Below are 14,506 nucleotides of genomic sequence, written 5' to 3'. Positions count from 1 at the left end.
TCCGTAGAAATGTTGGAACACGTGAGGCAATACTGACCCTACGACTCATCTTAGAAGCTAGATTAAGGAAGGGCAAACCTACGTTTCTAGCATTTGTAGACTTAGAGAAAGCTATTGACAATGTTGACTGGAATGCTCTCTTTGAAATTCTGAAGGTGGTAAGGGTAAAATACAGAGAGCGAAAGGCTATTTATAATTTGTACAGAAACCAGATGGCAGTTATAAGAGTCGAGGGGCATGGAAGGGAAGCAGTGGTTGGGAAGGGAGTGAGACAGGGTTATAGACTCTCCCCGATGCTATTAAATCTATATAATGAGCAAGCAATGAAGGAAACAAAAGAAAAATTCGGAGTAGGTATTAAAATCCATGAAGAAGAAATAAAAACTTTGAGGTTCGCCGATGACATTGTAATTCTGTCAGAGACAGCAAAGTACTTAGAAGAGCAGTTGAACGAAATGGATAGTGTCTTGAAAGGAGGATATAAGATGAACATCAACAAAAGCAAAACGAGAATAATGGAATGCAGTCGAATTAAGTCGGGTGATGCTGAGGGAATTAGATTAGTAAATGAGTCACTTAAAGTAATAAAGGAGTTTTGCTATTTGGGGAGCAAAATAACTGATGATGGTTGAAGTAGAGAGGATATCAAATGTAGACTGGCAGTGGCAAGAAAAGCGTTTCTGAAGAAGAGAAATTTGTTAACATCGAGTATAGATTTAAGTGTCAGGAAGTCATTTCTGAAAGTATTTGTATGGAGTGTAGCCATGTATGGAAGTGAAACATGGATGATAAATAGTTTGGACAAGAAGAGAATAGAAGCTTTTGAATGTGGTGCTACAGAAGAATGCTGAAGACTAGATGGGTAGATCATGTAACTAATGAGGAAATATTGAATAGGGTTGGGGAGAAGAGAAGTTTGTGGCACAACTTGACTAGAAGAAGGGATCGTTTGGTAGGACATGTTCTGAGGCGTCAAGGGATCACCAATTTAGTATTGGAGGGCAGCGTGGAGGGTAAAAATCGCAGAGGGAGACCAAGAGATGAATACACTAAACAGATTCAGAGGGATGTAGGTTGCGGTAGGAACTGGGAGATGAAGAAGCTTGCACAGGATTGAGTAGCATGGAGAGCTGCATCAAACCAGTCTCAGGACTGATGACCACAACAACAACAACATAGCAGGTCAGCAACTGAAAGCAGTTAATTTCATAAATTATCTGGGAGTAGGCATTAGGAGTGATTTAAAATGGAATGATCATATAAAGTTGATCGTCGGTAGAGCAGATGACAGACTGAGATTCATTGGAAGAATCCTAAGGAAATGCAATCCGAAAACAAAGAAAGTAGGTTACAGTACACTTGTTTGTCCACTGCTTGAATATTGCTCACCAGTGTGAGATCCGTACAAAATAGGGTTGATAGAAGAGATAGAGAAGATCCAGCGGAGAACAGCGCGCTTCGTTACAGGATCATTTAGTAATCGCGAAAGCGTTACGGAGAAGATAGATAAACTCCAGTGGAAGACTCTACAAGAGAGACGCTCAGTAGCTCGGTACGGGCTTTTGTTGAAATTTCGAGAACATAACTTCACCGAGGAGTCAAATGGTTCAAATGGCTCTGAGGACTATGGGACTCAACTTCTAAGGTCATTAGTCCCCTAGAACTTAGAACTAGTTAAATCTAACTAACCTAAGGACATCACACACATCCATGACCGAGGCAGTATTCGAACCTGCGACCGTAGTGGTCTCGCGGTTCCAGACTGCAGCGCCTAGAACCGTACTGCCACTTCGGCCGGCCACCGAGGAGTCAAGCAGTATATTGCTCCCTCCTACTTATATCTCGCGAAGAGACCATGAGGATAAAATCAGAGAGATTAGAGCCCACACAGAGGCATACCGGCAATATTTCTTTCCACGAACAGTACGAGACTGGAATAGAAGGGAGAACCGATAGAGGTACTCAAGGTACCCTCCGCCACATATAGTCAGGTGGCTTGCAGAGTATGGATGTATATGTAGATGTAGATTTACTCATGTAAAAACGATGCCCTAAAACCGAATATTTCATCTGCTGCATTTTTCATATTTGCAACTTACGATGCAATTCTTTGATTTAATGATAGGACGATGGGAAATGTCGCTCACGACGTATTGAGAAAATAGATTTACAGCGCGTCACTGCAGCTGAAAAGTCAGTTGAAAACCTGGTAAAGCAAAGATGGCAAGAAACAGGAAACCAGGAGAGTAGCCATGAGGGGAAAGAGGACCCTGAGTACAAATCTGGAGTCTTCTGAATAGGTGACATAAGAAAAAAACTTTAGCTTGAACTTGAAACTGTATTTCCTGAAAATTAAATTTTTAAGTTTTGCACCTTTCAGTCAGAACCTATGGAGGCTATAATTATGAAATTTAGTACATTTACTTCTATAAATGTAATAAATGTTCTACAGAGGGTAAATTTTGAGATTGTGAGTGTAGCTGAGATATATAGTAAAGTGCTTGGAATTTTTCATGAAATTTTAATGATACCCACATAATTATAATTAAAAAAATTTAAAATCCCTTATTCGGTACATTCAATAACCTCATGAGAGAAGCTTACTATATACAAAGAGAAAAGTTTGGAGAATTCGCTTGAATAGATTTTGAGATAAAGGTACATACATAATTTTTTGAAAATAAAGTTGTAAATTTCGTAAAAAGGTAAGTATGCATAGTCCAAGGAACTTAACAGTGTATGTGTTAATTTCATTTAAATACACACATAATGGGAAAAGGACACCGCGTAGAGCTGTATAATAATCTTCAGTGGGACACTAAAAGTTTCGTGGCCTGTAACCACATCCTCGGGTGTACAGCTAAAAATAAAAATACTGAATGATTACCCATATGTTCCAGCGGATCAACGTCGTAATATTACAACCTTAAAATTTTTATAATAACAATCACCAAACATAAAATGCTTCGTCACTAAAGACAGCCCACTGCATAGCCCGTCAAAAACTGAACACAGGTCAAGATTTGAAACAGGAAGACGGTGTGCTGAACTACGAAAGAAGAAGCAACAGTGAAGGGTCGAAGCTCAAAATATATTATGTCAAGCTAATTGGAAGAGCGAAGGCATCGTAGGCATCGTGGTTATGTGGTCACAGTGTTGGACTGGAAATCGGGAAAGCTTTGTTCAAATCTCCCTCATGCCGATTTTTTTTTTCACGAAATTGTGAACTGTGCGCCTAGTCATTGATATGTCTGTCGGCAGTATTCTCATTTGTCTCGGTGCCCAATGCTCAACGGACAGTTAATAATTTTGTGGAAAAATATTGGTACGGGAGAGATTTGAACACGGATCCCCCCGTTTCGCCGTCCAACACCGTGACCACATAACCACAACGCCTGATTTGTGCCGTTTCGCTTGATGTTGCATGTCTTGAGCGTGGACCGTTCACTGTTTCTATTTTGCTTATTTTTTCACAATTCGGCACGCTTTCTTCTGTTTTCGTGCTTGATCGATGTTCAGTTTTTGGCGGGCTTTCCATTAGACCAGCTTACCATTAAATGTGACGGGCGGGCAATGGGGAGTTTCCCTTGTGAGGTTACACCCAGCGGTTAGTCCGCGTTCGAAGTCGCTGAGGTCTTCGGACTGACCCTTTCTGCTGTCACAGCATCCCCCACCTCCTTCTACACTGGCAGGTCCGCCTCTCGTGATGTCTAGTGATCAACTCCACGTTCCCGACACTTCTGATCAGCTAGTGTTGGCGACTTTCTTGGTCACTGTCCGTTCGCACCGCATGGCAGCTAGTTGATATTTCGCAACGTGACTGTGAAAGCTGCTTGCACCTGTCGAGTGCTGTGTGTTGCAACGCAGACAGGCGGTCGTGGCGAGGGCTCGTTCTTCTGCAGGACGAGGTCTCCGAGGTGCAGACGATGACGGCCGCTCCTGGATAAACTGATAGCTAACTGGCCGCTCACGTTAGCGGCGCCTGCCGCACTCTCAAAGTTTCCTCATTTGCCGCGGCCTGGCCGCAGCGCCGGTAACTGTGGTCGCCCCTCCCCCACTACCCTAACCCCTCCAGCCGAGCAACTAGCGCGGCCAAGTCCGCCTCGCACAACCCTCTTCGCAGACTAACCTCCGCTCTGATTAATTCGCCACGTCCGCAACTCCGTCTCCACATTGTAACTGACGCGGTTTGCGCCATAACGAGCTGCACATTGTCCTACTATCCTCTATTGCGCTTTCCCAACCAAATATTGTCGTTCGACGTTCCCGCACACGATTAGTAGCATCAAACGTCTAAAAATACGTTTTGCACCATCTTCAAACTTGCATACTTAATTAAGACACAAAGGAATTAATGTAATTTGTTGTCATCGTGCACTGATTTAAATCAACAGAGAAAGATGAAAAATCTGTGTCGGCCCGGAACTCAAACCCGGGTCTCCTGCTGAGTATGCAAATGCGCCAATCACTGCGCCATCCGGGCACAGTGGTCATCGCAACTGCGCGGACTGCCCTAGCACGCCTACCGTCAGACTCTAATTCTCAACTTGTCCACACACTACTGATGTAGTGCCCCTTGCCCATTATACTCATTACTCGCGGTATTTCGCCAATTACGTTCAAGATGCATTTCAGTTGGCCACACAGACTGAATGAACTGTTCCACAACAGAAAAATTTGGGGTCGTCACTGGCAATTAAAACTAGGGCCTCGACGTTACTAACAATAGCTCCCTACTGTATTCAAACATTATGAATCACCTCGAAGGGAACGATCTATTGATACGTAATCAGCATGGTTTCTGAAAACATCGTTCTTGTGCAACGCAGCTAGCTCTTTATTCGCACGAAGTAATGGCCGCTATCGACAGGGGATCTCAAGTTGATTCCGTATTTCTAGATTTCCGGAAAGCTTTTGACACCGTTCCTCACAAGCGACTTCTAATCAAGCTGCGGGCCTACGGGGTATCGTCTCAGTTGTGCGACTGGATTCGTGATTTCCTGTCAGGAAAGTCGCAGTTCGTAGTAATAGACGGCAAATCATCGAGTAAAACTGAAGTGATGTCAGGTGTTCCCCAGGGAAGCGTCCTGGGACCTCTGCTGTTCCTGATCTATATAAATGACCTGGGTGACAATCTGAGCAGTTCTCTTAGGTTGTTCGCAGATGATAAAGTAAATTTACCGTCTAGTAAGGTCATCCGAAGACCAGTATCAGTTGCAAAGCGATTTAGAAAAGATTGCTGTATGGTGTGGCAGGTGGCAGTTGACGCTAAATAACGAAAAGTGTGAGGTGATCCACGTGAGTTCCAAAAGAAATCCGTTTGAATTCGATTACTCGATAAATAGTACAATTCTCAAGGCTGTAAATTCAACTAAGTACCTGGGTGTTAAAATTACGAACAACTTCAGCTGGAAAGACCACATAGATAATATTGTGCGGAAGGCGAGCCAAAGGTTGCTTTTCATTGTCAGGACTCTTAGGAGATGCAACAAGTCCGATAAAGAGACAGCTTACACTACACTCGTTCGTCCTCTGTTAGAATATTGCTGCGCGGTGTGGGATCCTTAGCAGGTGGGATTGACGGAGGACATCGAAAGGGTACAAAAAAAGGCAGCTCGTTGTGTATTATCACGTAATAGGGGAGAGAGTGTGGCAGATATGATACGCGAGTTGGGAGTGGAATGGTAGAGAGATAGTATGATTGTGGTTCGATGAACCCTCTGCCGAGCACTTAAATGTGAATTGAAGAGTAATCATAGATGTAGATGTAGATGTAGATGTAGAACAAATAACGCTGGCCACTAGACCAGACGGCCAGTTTGGTGGTGTTGTACCAACAATTTTCACTGCTATGACATTAAGGGACTAGAAAGGCCTTGTATCACGCCATAAAGTTTTTGATTATTACTGGTTGAGAAATAAATTGAAGAAGGGAGTCGAAAATACTCTGGCGTGCACAACTTAACGATGAAAGTAACTTGCACATGATGCGTCACTACCAAGTGACTTAGCTCTATGAAACGTGGACCGTACATAGAAAGTACGACAGAAGGTAATTGAAAGAAATACCCAATGAGACGAACAGAAATTACACTTTTATTCAAAGGCAACAATCACACTGAATTATTTTTTATTACTGGGCGTAGATTCTTCTTCGCTTTTCTGGAGGATGATATACGCACCTTTTCTGACTGACTAACTGTATTTGGCAGTGAATATCTTTTACCAGTGAAGGTTGGGGCTCCCTTCTCTCCAACATCGATTCTTTAACGAGAAAGTATTGTATGTTTAGTGATTGTTACTATAAAGGTTTTGTAATTGTAACGTTATGGCGTGGGTCCACTGGATCGTGTTGGTAGTCATTCGGTATTTTTGATTACGGATGTGGTTACAGGCCACGAAAATGGTTGTGTCCCATTAAAGATCATTATGCAGCTACGCAGAGTGACCTTTCTGCAAAATGTATGTCCTAGAGTTGTGGAGTTTGTAATCACACTGAAGTCAATGTTGGTAAGGAGTTGTTGTGTCGTTCCTCCACCAGCGACCATGTTCGACAACGTTGCTGCTTGCATTGCTTGTTTCCGCCTCCCACCTTGTGAAGGTACGTTCAACATTTGAACATGAGCATTTTGGTGGTCTAGGTACTACGCTGTCAGGAGGCATAATTTTGCATGGAAATAATGACTCTGAAATGTTTGCACCTTGTAGTCGCCGGCCGACGTTACAGTGCCACTGCGCTGCTTGCCTACGCGCGTCGTTTCAGGGGTGCGTTCGGGTCTGACTGCATTTTTGTGGGTGCCAATGCGCGACCGCAGCGAACATCGCACGTAGAGGAGCTCTCGCAACGAGAGCGCCGAATGGATTGGGCGGCCCGTTTCCCCCGACTTAAGGCACGTCGAACACGTGCAGAATGCACTGGGGAGGCGTACCGCAGCACCAGCTACCAGGCAGCAGCTGTCAGGACTGGAAGAACTTACCACAAGATGTTCTACTTGTGATTAGCACGGTAGCAGAGAATGCATTATCATCCACGGTGATCCATCCATAAAAAAACCACACAATATGTGAAATATGCGCTAAATTTACAGTTTTTAAGATACGGCAATAATATTTAATACCATGCTTTACATTAAATTATGACATTTACAGTTAAGTTCCTTGGATTATACATATTTAGCTTCTTGTGGAATTTGAAAGTTTGTTTATAAAAAATTATATATTTTTTTCCTTTCTCAGAAACTATTCAAAAGATTTCTACACAATTTTCTCTGTTTAATCTCTTCCTATACAGTAAGCTTTTCTCGTGAGGTTCTTAAATACATACAATACGAGAATTTAAAATTTTTTTAATTATAATTCTGTGGGTATTGTAAAAATTTTATTCCTAAATTCTAGGCACTATATCTCAGCTACACTTACTTGCATTTATAGAAATATGTATACTAAATTTCGCATTTCTACCCTTCGTAGATTCTGAGTAAAAGGTACAAAGCTTTAAAAGAATAATTTTCAGGAAATTTCAAGTTTAACCTAACGTGGTTTTTTTTTTATGTCGCATCTCAAGACGACTCAAGGCTCCTCTTTTCCTTCATGGCTTCTCTCCTGGTTCGTTGTTTCGTGCCATCTTTCCTTTACCAGGTCTTCAACTAACTTTTCAGGTGCAGAGAGGAGCTATAAATATATTTTCTCGATGCCTCGTGAGCGACATTTCCTATATGAAAGCCCATTCTCCCTAATATTTTCATCCTCCCTACGTTCCCGTAATTAAATCAAAGAAATGCATCGTAAGTTCCAATTCTGACAAATGAAGCAGATGAAATATTTGATTTTAGGGCATCGTTTTCGCATGAGTGAATTTAGAGACATCAGTCGGTTCGAACGAAGACTTGGTACTATATTCTCTAAGTGTAACATCAGACATAAAAAAAACAGCGACAGTTGTTGAAATAGCGACACCGTACACTCGCAGCATGGCATCGTCAGCAACCTCTGTCATATACACTGTATTTAATGTTTGTGTTCTTGTTGTAAACAGGCAGTTCGTTCAGTACACGTGCACAGATGCAGCGCGTAACAGCAGTCCGCTCACTGGAGTGCCGGAGAGTACACTGTCAAGGGGCCCCCTCCCTGCTTGTACAGCGTAAACACGACGGTGCTGCCACCGCAGCCAGGTAATCAGTTCGCCTTGCCGACTCATATACCTTCTGAAACATAAAGCTACACCCAATTAATACTCCGCATGCGACTGCAAACCACATGTCGGAGTGTACCAATACCGAAGTATTCGGAATACTTGGAAACCGCTAAATATTTATGGGAATAGTATGTACATCCTAATCTCCTTAACGAGATTTTTGTTTACCTTTTCCCTTCACATATATAACATATATCTACATATTACACAGATTTAAAAAATATACAGCCAATACTGTGGGGTGTTCATTAGAGCATAGTATAAAAATTTGTAATTAACTGTTCAAGAACTTTTAGAGGTTTCTTCTAACAATGTTTCCCCTTTATTCATTATACATATTTTTATTTACCATGTACATGGTCAATCAAAAAGAATCTCCGATTTAAAAAAAAAATCATAACTATTATGTTATTTGAGATATGTACGTGAAGAACGTACTGTTGGAAACAGCAAACTCTCGAGTTTTTCATGGTTCCCGCTACGCAGCAACAATATGTGGCCACTTCAGTTACAGTAAAAACGGTGGCGGGGCAAGAGAAAGCGTTCTGTGTTCTACGTTTTCCTCAGTGCCGGTCAGTAATAACTGTTCAGCATGACTTTCGTACTAGGTATGATGTGGATCCTCCTACAGCACAGAGCATTAGACGATGACAAGAACGTTTCCGAGAAACAGGTTGTTTGTGTAAAGGCAAATCACCGGCCGTGCCCGAGTGTCTGACACAGACGTCGAAAGCATCTGCCACAGTTTCACAAGGAGTCAGCTGAAATCCGTTCGTCGTGCAGCTACAGCCTAACATGCCCCCGATGTCCGTCTGGCGTGTGTTGCGTCTACGTTTGCATATGAAACCATACAAAATTCAGCTACTGCAAGCTCTCCGTGAAGGTGTGGAGCCGGCCGAAGTGGCCGTGCGGTTAAAGGCGCTGCAGTCTGGAACCGCAAGACCGCTACGGTCGCAGGTTCGAATCCTGCCTCGGGCATGGATGTTTGTGATGTCCTTAGGTTAGTTAGGTTTAACTAGTTCTAAGTTCTAGGGGACTAATGACCTCAGCAGTTGAGTCCCATAGTGCTCAGAGCCATTTGAAGGTGTGGAGTTCTGTAATTTCGTCCTTGGCAAGATGGAGAATGACAGTTTACTTCCGCGCTTAGTGTTTAGTGACGAAGCAACATTCCATTTAAATGGAAAGGTGAACAGTCATGGTGAGAGAATATGGGTTATGGAACAACTACATGAAGTTGCACACCGTGGGAGGAACTCTCCAAAATTTAATGTGTTTTGTGTAGTTTCACGGGGAAATGTGTACGGTTCATTTTTCTTTGCCGAGAACACTGTTTCGAGAAGCACATATCTCGATATACTTGAGAACTTCCTTCTCCCGCAGTTGGAGACTGATTCGAACGACTTCATTTACGAACAGGAAGGGGCATCGCCATGCTGGCATATGTATGTATGGTAATTTTTAAATCAAAGGAATACTGAACGATGGATTGATCGCACTGGACCAAATGATTCAGTCTTACGGTATTGGCCTCCAAGATCACCGGACCTGGTTTTATGTGATTATTTCTAGTGCACGTTTATAAAAGACTCTGTTTATGTTTTTTCATTGCCAAAAACAATGAATGAACCCAGACATCGCATAACAGCAGTTGTGGAAGCCGTAACTCAAGACATTCTCGCTACAGTGTGGGAACAATCTGAATACAGCATTGATATATGCCATGCATCTCAAGGGGGGCATATTGAACACCTATGAAAAGGTATGAAAACATTTTCTTGAGTTTCCTGTTAATCAAAAAGCAAAATTCATTGAATATGTTTATTAGTTTCAGAAATACAGACATGGCACACTGGATGATTCTTTTTGATACACCCTGTATATTTAGAAACTAAGTAGCAAATGTCTGTCCGAAAGCTTACTGTAGTAAAATTAAAAAAAAAAGGAAACTTGTTCAATAAATTTTCGACATATTTGCTAACAATGTTTCCCCTTTACGTGTTACACATACATTTATGCAGAATGTATATCAAAATATGTAGAGTATGTCCACCGAAATGTTAATTAGAGTATTGAGTAAAAATCTGAGGTAAATCGGTCAAGAACTTCTGGAGAATTTTGATTAAAACTTTTCCCATTTATATAATGAATATATGCATATAACAAATATCTCTAAAAATGAGAAGGCACTATCCGTTCGAACATTTATTAGAGTATCTTCTAAAAATTTTAAGTAAATAGTTGAATAACTTTTTTAGATTTTTAATAACAATGTTAAACTACAAACTGTCTTTATACTGCAGTACAGAAATAGATTATCACCGTTCTTACCTATTCCGTTCGCGTATTGAACGAAGGAAGTATGACTGTATGCCTCTGGATGCGCCATGATTCTCTCATATCTGCTTCTCACGACGCCTACTCGACATATACGTTGGGGACAGCACATTAGTCACATACTTTCCTGCAAATATACATTCTCTACATTTATCCAATGGTGACTCGCGAATACTCTGTCGCCTTCCTTCCAAGCATGCCCATTTAAGTCCCCAGCATCTCTATTACAATTTCGCGTAGCCTGTACGTGCCTGTTGCGATTCTATCAGTGCGTCTATGGGTTCAGGTGAAAGACTTTTGTTATGGCTGCCTGATAACCACACCAACCACTGGAACAATATTCGGGAGTTGACAGCACTAGTGTCTTGTATACGATTTCCTTTACAGATGCTTCTCTTCACAACCTTTACCACCGCCACTCATTGTTCATTACCAGACTGACGTTTCTTTGGTGCTTCAGAACTTATCGGATTAATCTGTCCTTTCTATTACTTACGTTTCTCCATATTTTCTTTTCTCTCTGGTTTAATTCTGTACGTTCTCATTCATTATCTGTGCTACACATTCAGTTTTCAGTATTCTTGTGTTGTAGCACATTTCGAAATCGTCTATTGTCTTCTTGTCTGAACAAAAATCGTGGACGTTTCTTTTCCGTTCAAGGCTACTTTAGACATATACAGGCTGGTCCACTGATCGTGACCGGGTCAAATATCTCACGAAATAAGTGTCAAACGGAAAAACTACAAAGAACGAAACTTGTCTAGCTTGAAAGGGGAAACCAGATGGCGCTATGGTTTGCCCACTAGATAGCGCTGCCATAGGTCAAAAGGATATCAACTGCGTTTCTTTTTTAAACAGGAACCCCCATTTTTATTACATATTCGTGTAGTACGTAAAGAAATATGAATGTTTTGGTTGGACCATTTTTATCGCGTTGTGATTGATGGCGCTGTGATAGTCACAAACGTATAAGTACGTGGTATCACGTAACATTCCGCCAGTGCGGACGGTATTTGCTTCGTGATAAATTACCCGTGTTAAAATGGACCGTTTACCAATTGCGGAAAAGGTCGATATCGTGTTGATGTATGGCTATTGTGATCAAAATGTTCAACGGGCATGTGCTATGTATGCTGCTCGGTACCCTGGACGACATCATCCAAGTGTCCGGACCGTTCGCCGGATAGTTACGTTATTTAAGGAAACACGGAGTGTTCAGCCACATGTGGAACGTCAACCACGACCTGCAACAAATGATGAACCCCAAGTAGGTGTTTTAGCGGCTGTAGCGGCTAATCCGCACATCAGTAGCAGACAAACTGCGCGAGAATCGGGAATCTCAAAAACGTCGGTGTTGAGAATGCTACACCAAAATCGATTGCACCCGTACCATATTTCAGTGCACCAGGAATTGCATGGCGACGACTTGCAACGTCGTGTACATTTCTGTCACTGGTCATAAGAGAAATTACGGGACGATGACAGATTTTTTGCACGCGTTCTATTTAGCGACGAAGCGTCATTCACTAACAGCGGTAACGTAAACCGGCATAATATGCACTATTGGGCAACGGAAAATCCACGATGGTTGCGACAAGTGGAACATCATCGACGTTGGAGGGTTAATGTATGATGCGGCGTTATGGGAGGAGGGATAATTGGCCCCAATTTTATCGATGGCAATCTAAATGTTCTACCGATGTAACTTCAAAATGTTTCACTGTATGACAGAATGGCGATGTACTTCCAACATGAAGGATGTCCGGCACATAGCTCGCGTGCGGTTGAAGCGGTATTGAACAGCATATTTCATGACAGGTGGATTGGTCGTCGAAGGACCATGCCATGGCCCGCACGTTCACCGGATCTGACGTTCCCGGATTTCTTTCTGTGGGGAAAGTTGAGGGAAATTTGCCATCGTGATCCACCGACAACGCCTGACAACATGCGTCAGCGAATTGTCAGTGCATGTGCGGACATTACGGAAGGCGAACTACTCGCTGTTGAGTGGAATGTCGTTACACGTATTGCCAATTGCACTGATGTTGACGGACATCATTTTGAGTATTCATTGCATTAATGTGGTATTTACAGGTAATCACGCTGTAACAGCATGCGTTCTCAGAAATGATAAGTTCACAAAGGTACATGTATCACATTGGAACAACCGAAATAAAATGTTCAGACTTACCTACGTTCTGTATTTTAATTTTTAAAAAAACCTACCTGTTACCAACTGTTCGTCTAAAATTTTGAGCCATAACTTTGTGACTATTACAGCGCCATTTGTCACAACGTGATAAAAGTGCTTGAACTAAAACATTCATATTTCTGTACGTACTACACGATTATGTAATAAAAAATGGGGGTTCCTATTTTATAAAACGCAGTTGATGTCCGTTTGATCTATGGCAGAGCCATCTAGCGGGCCAACCATAGCTCGATCTGGATTCGCCCTTCAAGCTAGACAAGTTTCGTTCTTTGTAGTTTTTTCGTTTGACGCTTATTTCGTGAGATATTTGGCCCGGTCACGATCATCGGACCAACCTGTATACTTGGAGAAAAGATTTTCTAACACTTCAATTTATATTCGATCTTAGCAAATCTGTCTTTGTTATAAATGTTTTTCTTGCCCTTCCTAACATGAAGATGCTAGAAACATACTGAGGAGATCGATAAGAACTCGAGTATTATTTTCCTGTTATAATCCCTGTTACAGAGAGAGTAAGTCTGGAGTTATGAAATCAGTCGTTTTGTGAGATTGCTCTATCAGCAGAATACAAAAGCATACCAGTTACTTGTACAAGGACACAAAAGTGCACCACGTCGTCGTATCAGACAAGGCCAATCTCGGCGCACAGTATCCCAATGGACGTGTCCGTGTATGTAGGCTCTCAGGGCAACGAATGCTGTCAGACTGATTTTAGACTTAATTTGGACAGCAGCTGCTACGTTGCTGACGTATTAAGGCCGGTGGCTGCGATCTATCTATCTTCGAGGTCACCGTGACGTTATCTTTGAACATCATAACGCAAGATCGCATGCAGTTCATGTAATTACTTGTCTCAAAAAGAGGGTGTTCCACTAATACCCTCCAGATCGGTCACCCATTGAAAATATCTGCTCATGAGTTGCCAAGAGAGTTGTATGCCACCATTCACAAGCCATTACGGCTGATAACTTCTCGCATAGAGTTGAAGCAGCATGGGACAACAAATCCCTACCCGTCGTCTAAGTTCAGTTCAACTCTCTTCTCGACCGGGCTTAAAACATTTTTTGTTACAAGAGGTGGCAGGTCTGCGTAATTAGTTTCGCACTCTGTGTCCACCCCCCCCCCCCCCCCCAAACCACCTACAAATTTTGCCAAGTTTTCTTTCTGGGGTAACGTATACGTAGAGTAAGTAAATTTTTGTTATTTTCTTTCCTTCCTGATGTTGCAATGTTTATAACAAGCAGTGTAAATAATTCTATTTGCGAAATAATAAATCTGAGCTGCCCAGTCAGATAAAAGGATCCACCCAATCCGAATTTTCAGGGCGCTAGGAGAGAAAGTCGCCCTAGTGAGTTCCTAAGAGAGCTTTCGCTACTGGGATGTGTGACGTTTGACTGCGGCCCTAAGGTCGCCGGGTGCTTTGATCAGCGAGTCGTAGCCAGTAGACGCTAAACCATACCCAGCCATGGGCACAGCTACCGAAGCCGCCTGGGGATGCCTGCCAGACTCCTGCATGTTGTTAGCCAATGCTCCCTGTAGACGCATAATCGCCTGGCAACGACAAGCACTAAAACAATCAAGTAGACGTCCTGCCAATGTTATGGCTATCTTTCTTAGAGCATTACGTAAATAACAGGAAAACAACTCTGAATATAATGGATGTGGTTCAGAGACGTCATCGGTGTAATAAGATGCCTATCCGCCTGAAACACTCCCTATTAACCCACCGTTATCGACTAGTGTATTATAGAATAACAGTTTAAAAT

This window comes from Schistocerca americana, chromosome 7 (assembly GCF_021461395.2).
Source record: "Schistocerca americana isolate TAMUIC-IGC-003095 chromosome 7, iqSchAmer2.1, whole genome shotgun sequence".
Lineage (NCBI taxonomy): Eukaryota > Metazoa > Arthropoda > Insecta > Orthoptera > Acrididae > Schistocerca > Schistocerca americana.
This window is presented reverse-complemented; position numbering follows the sequence as displayed.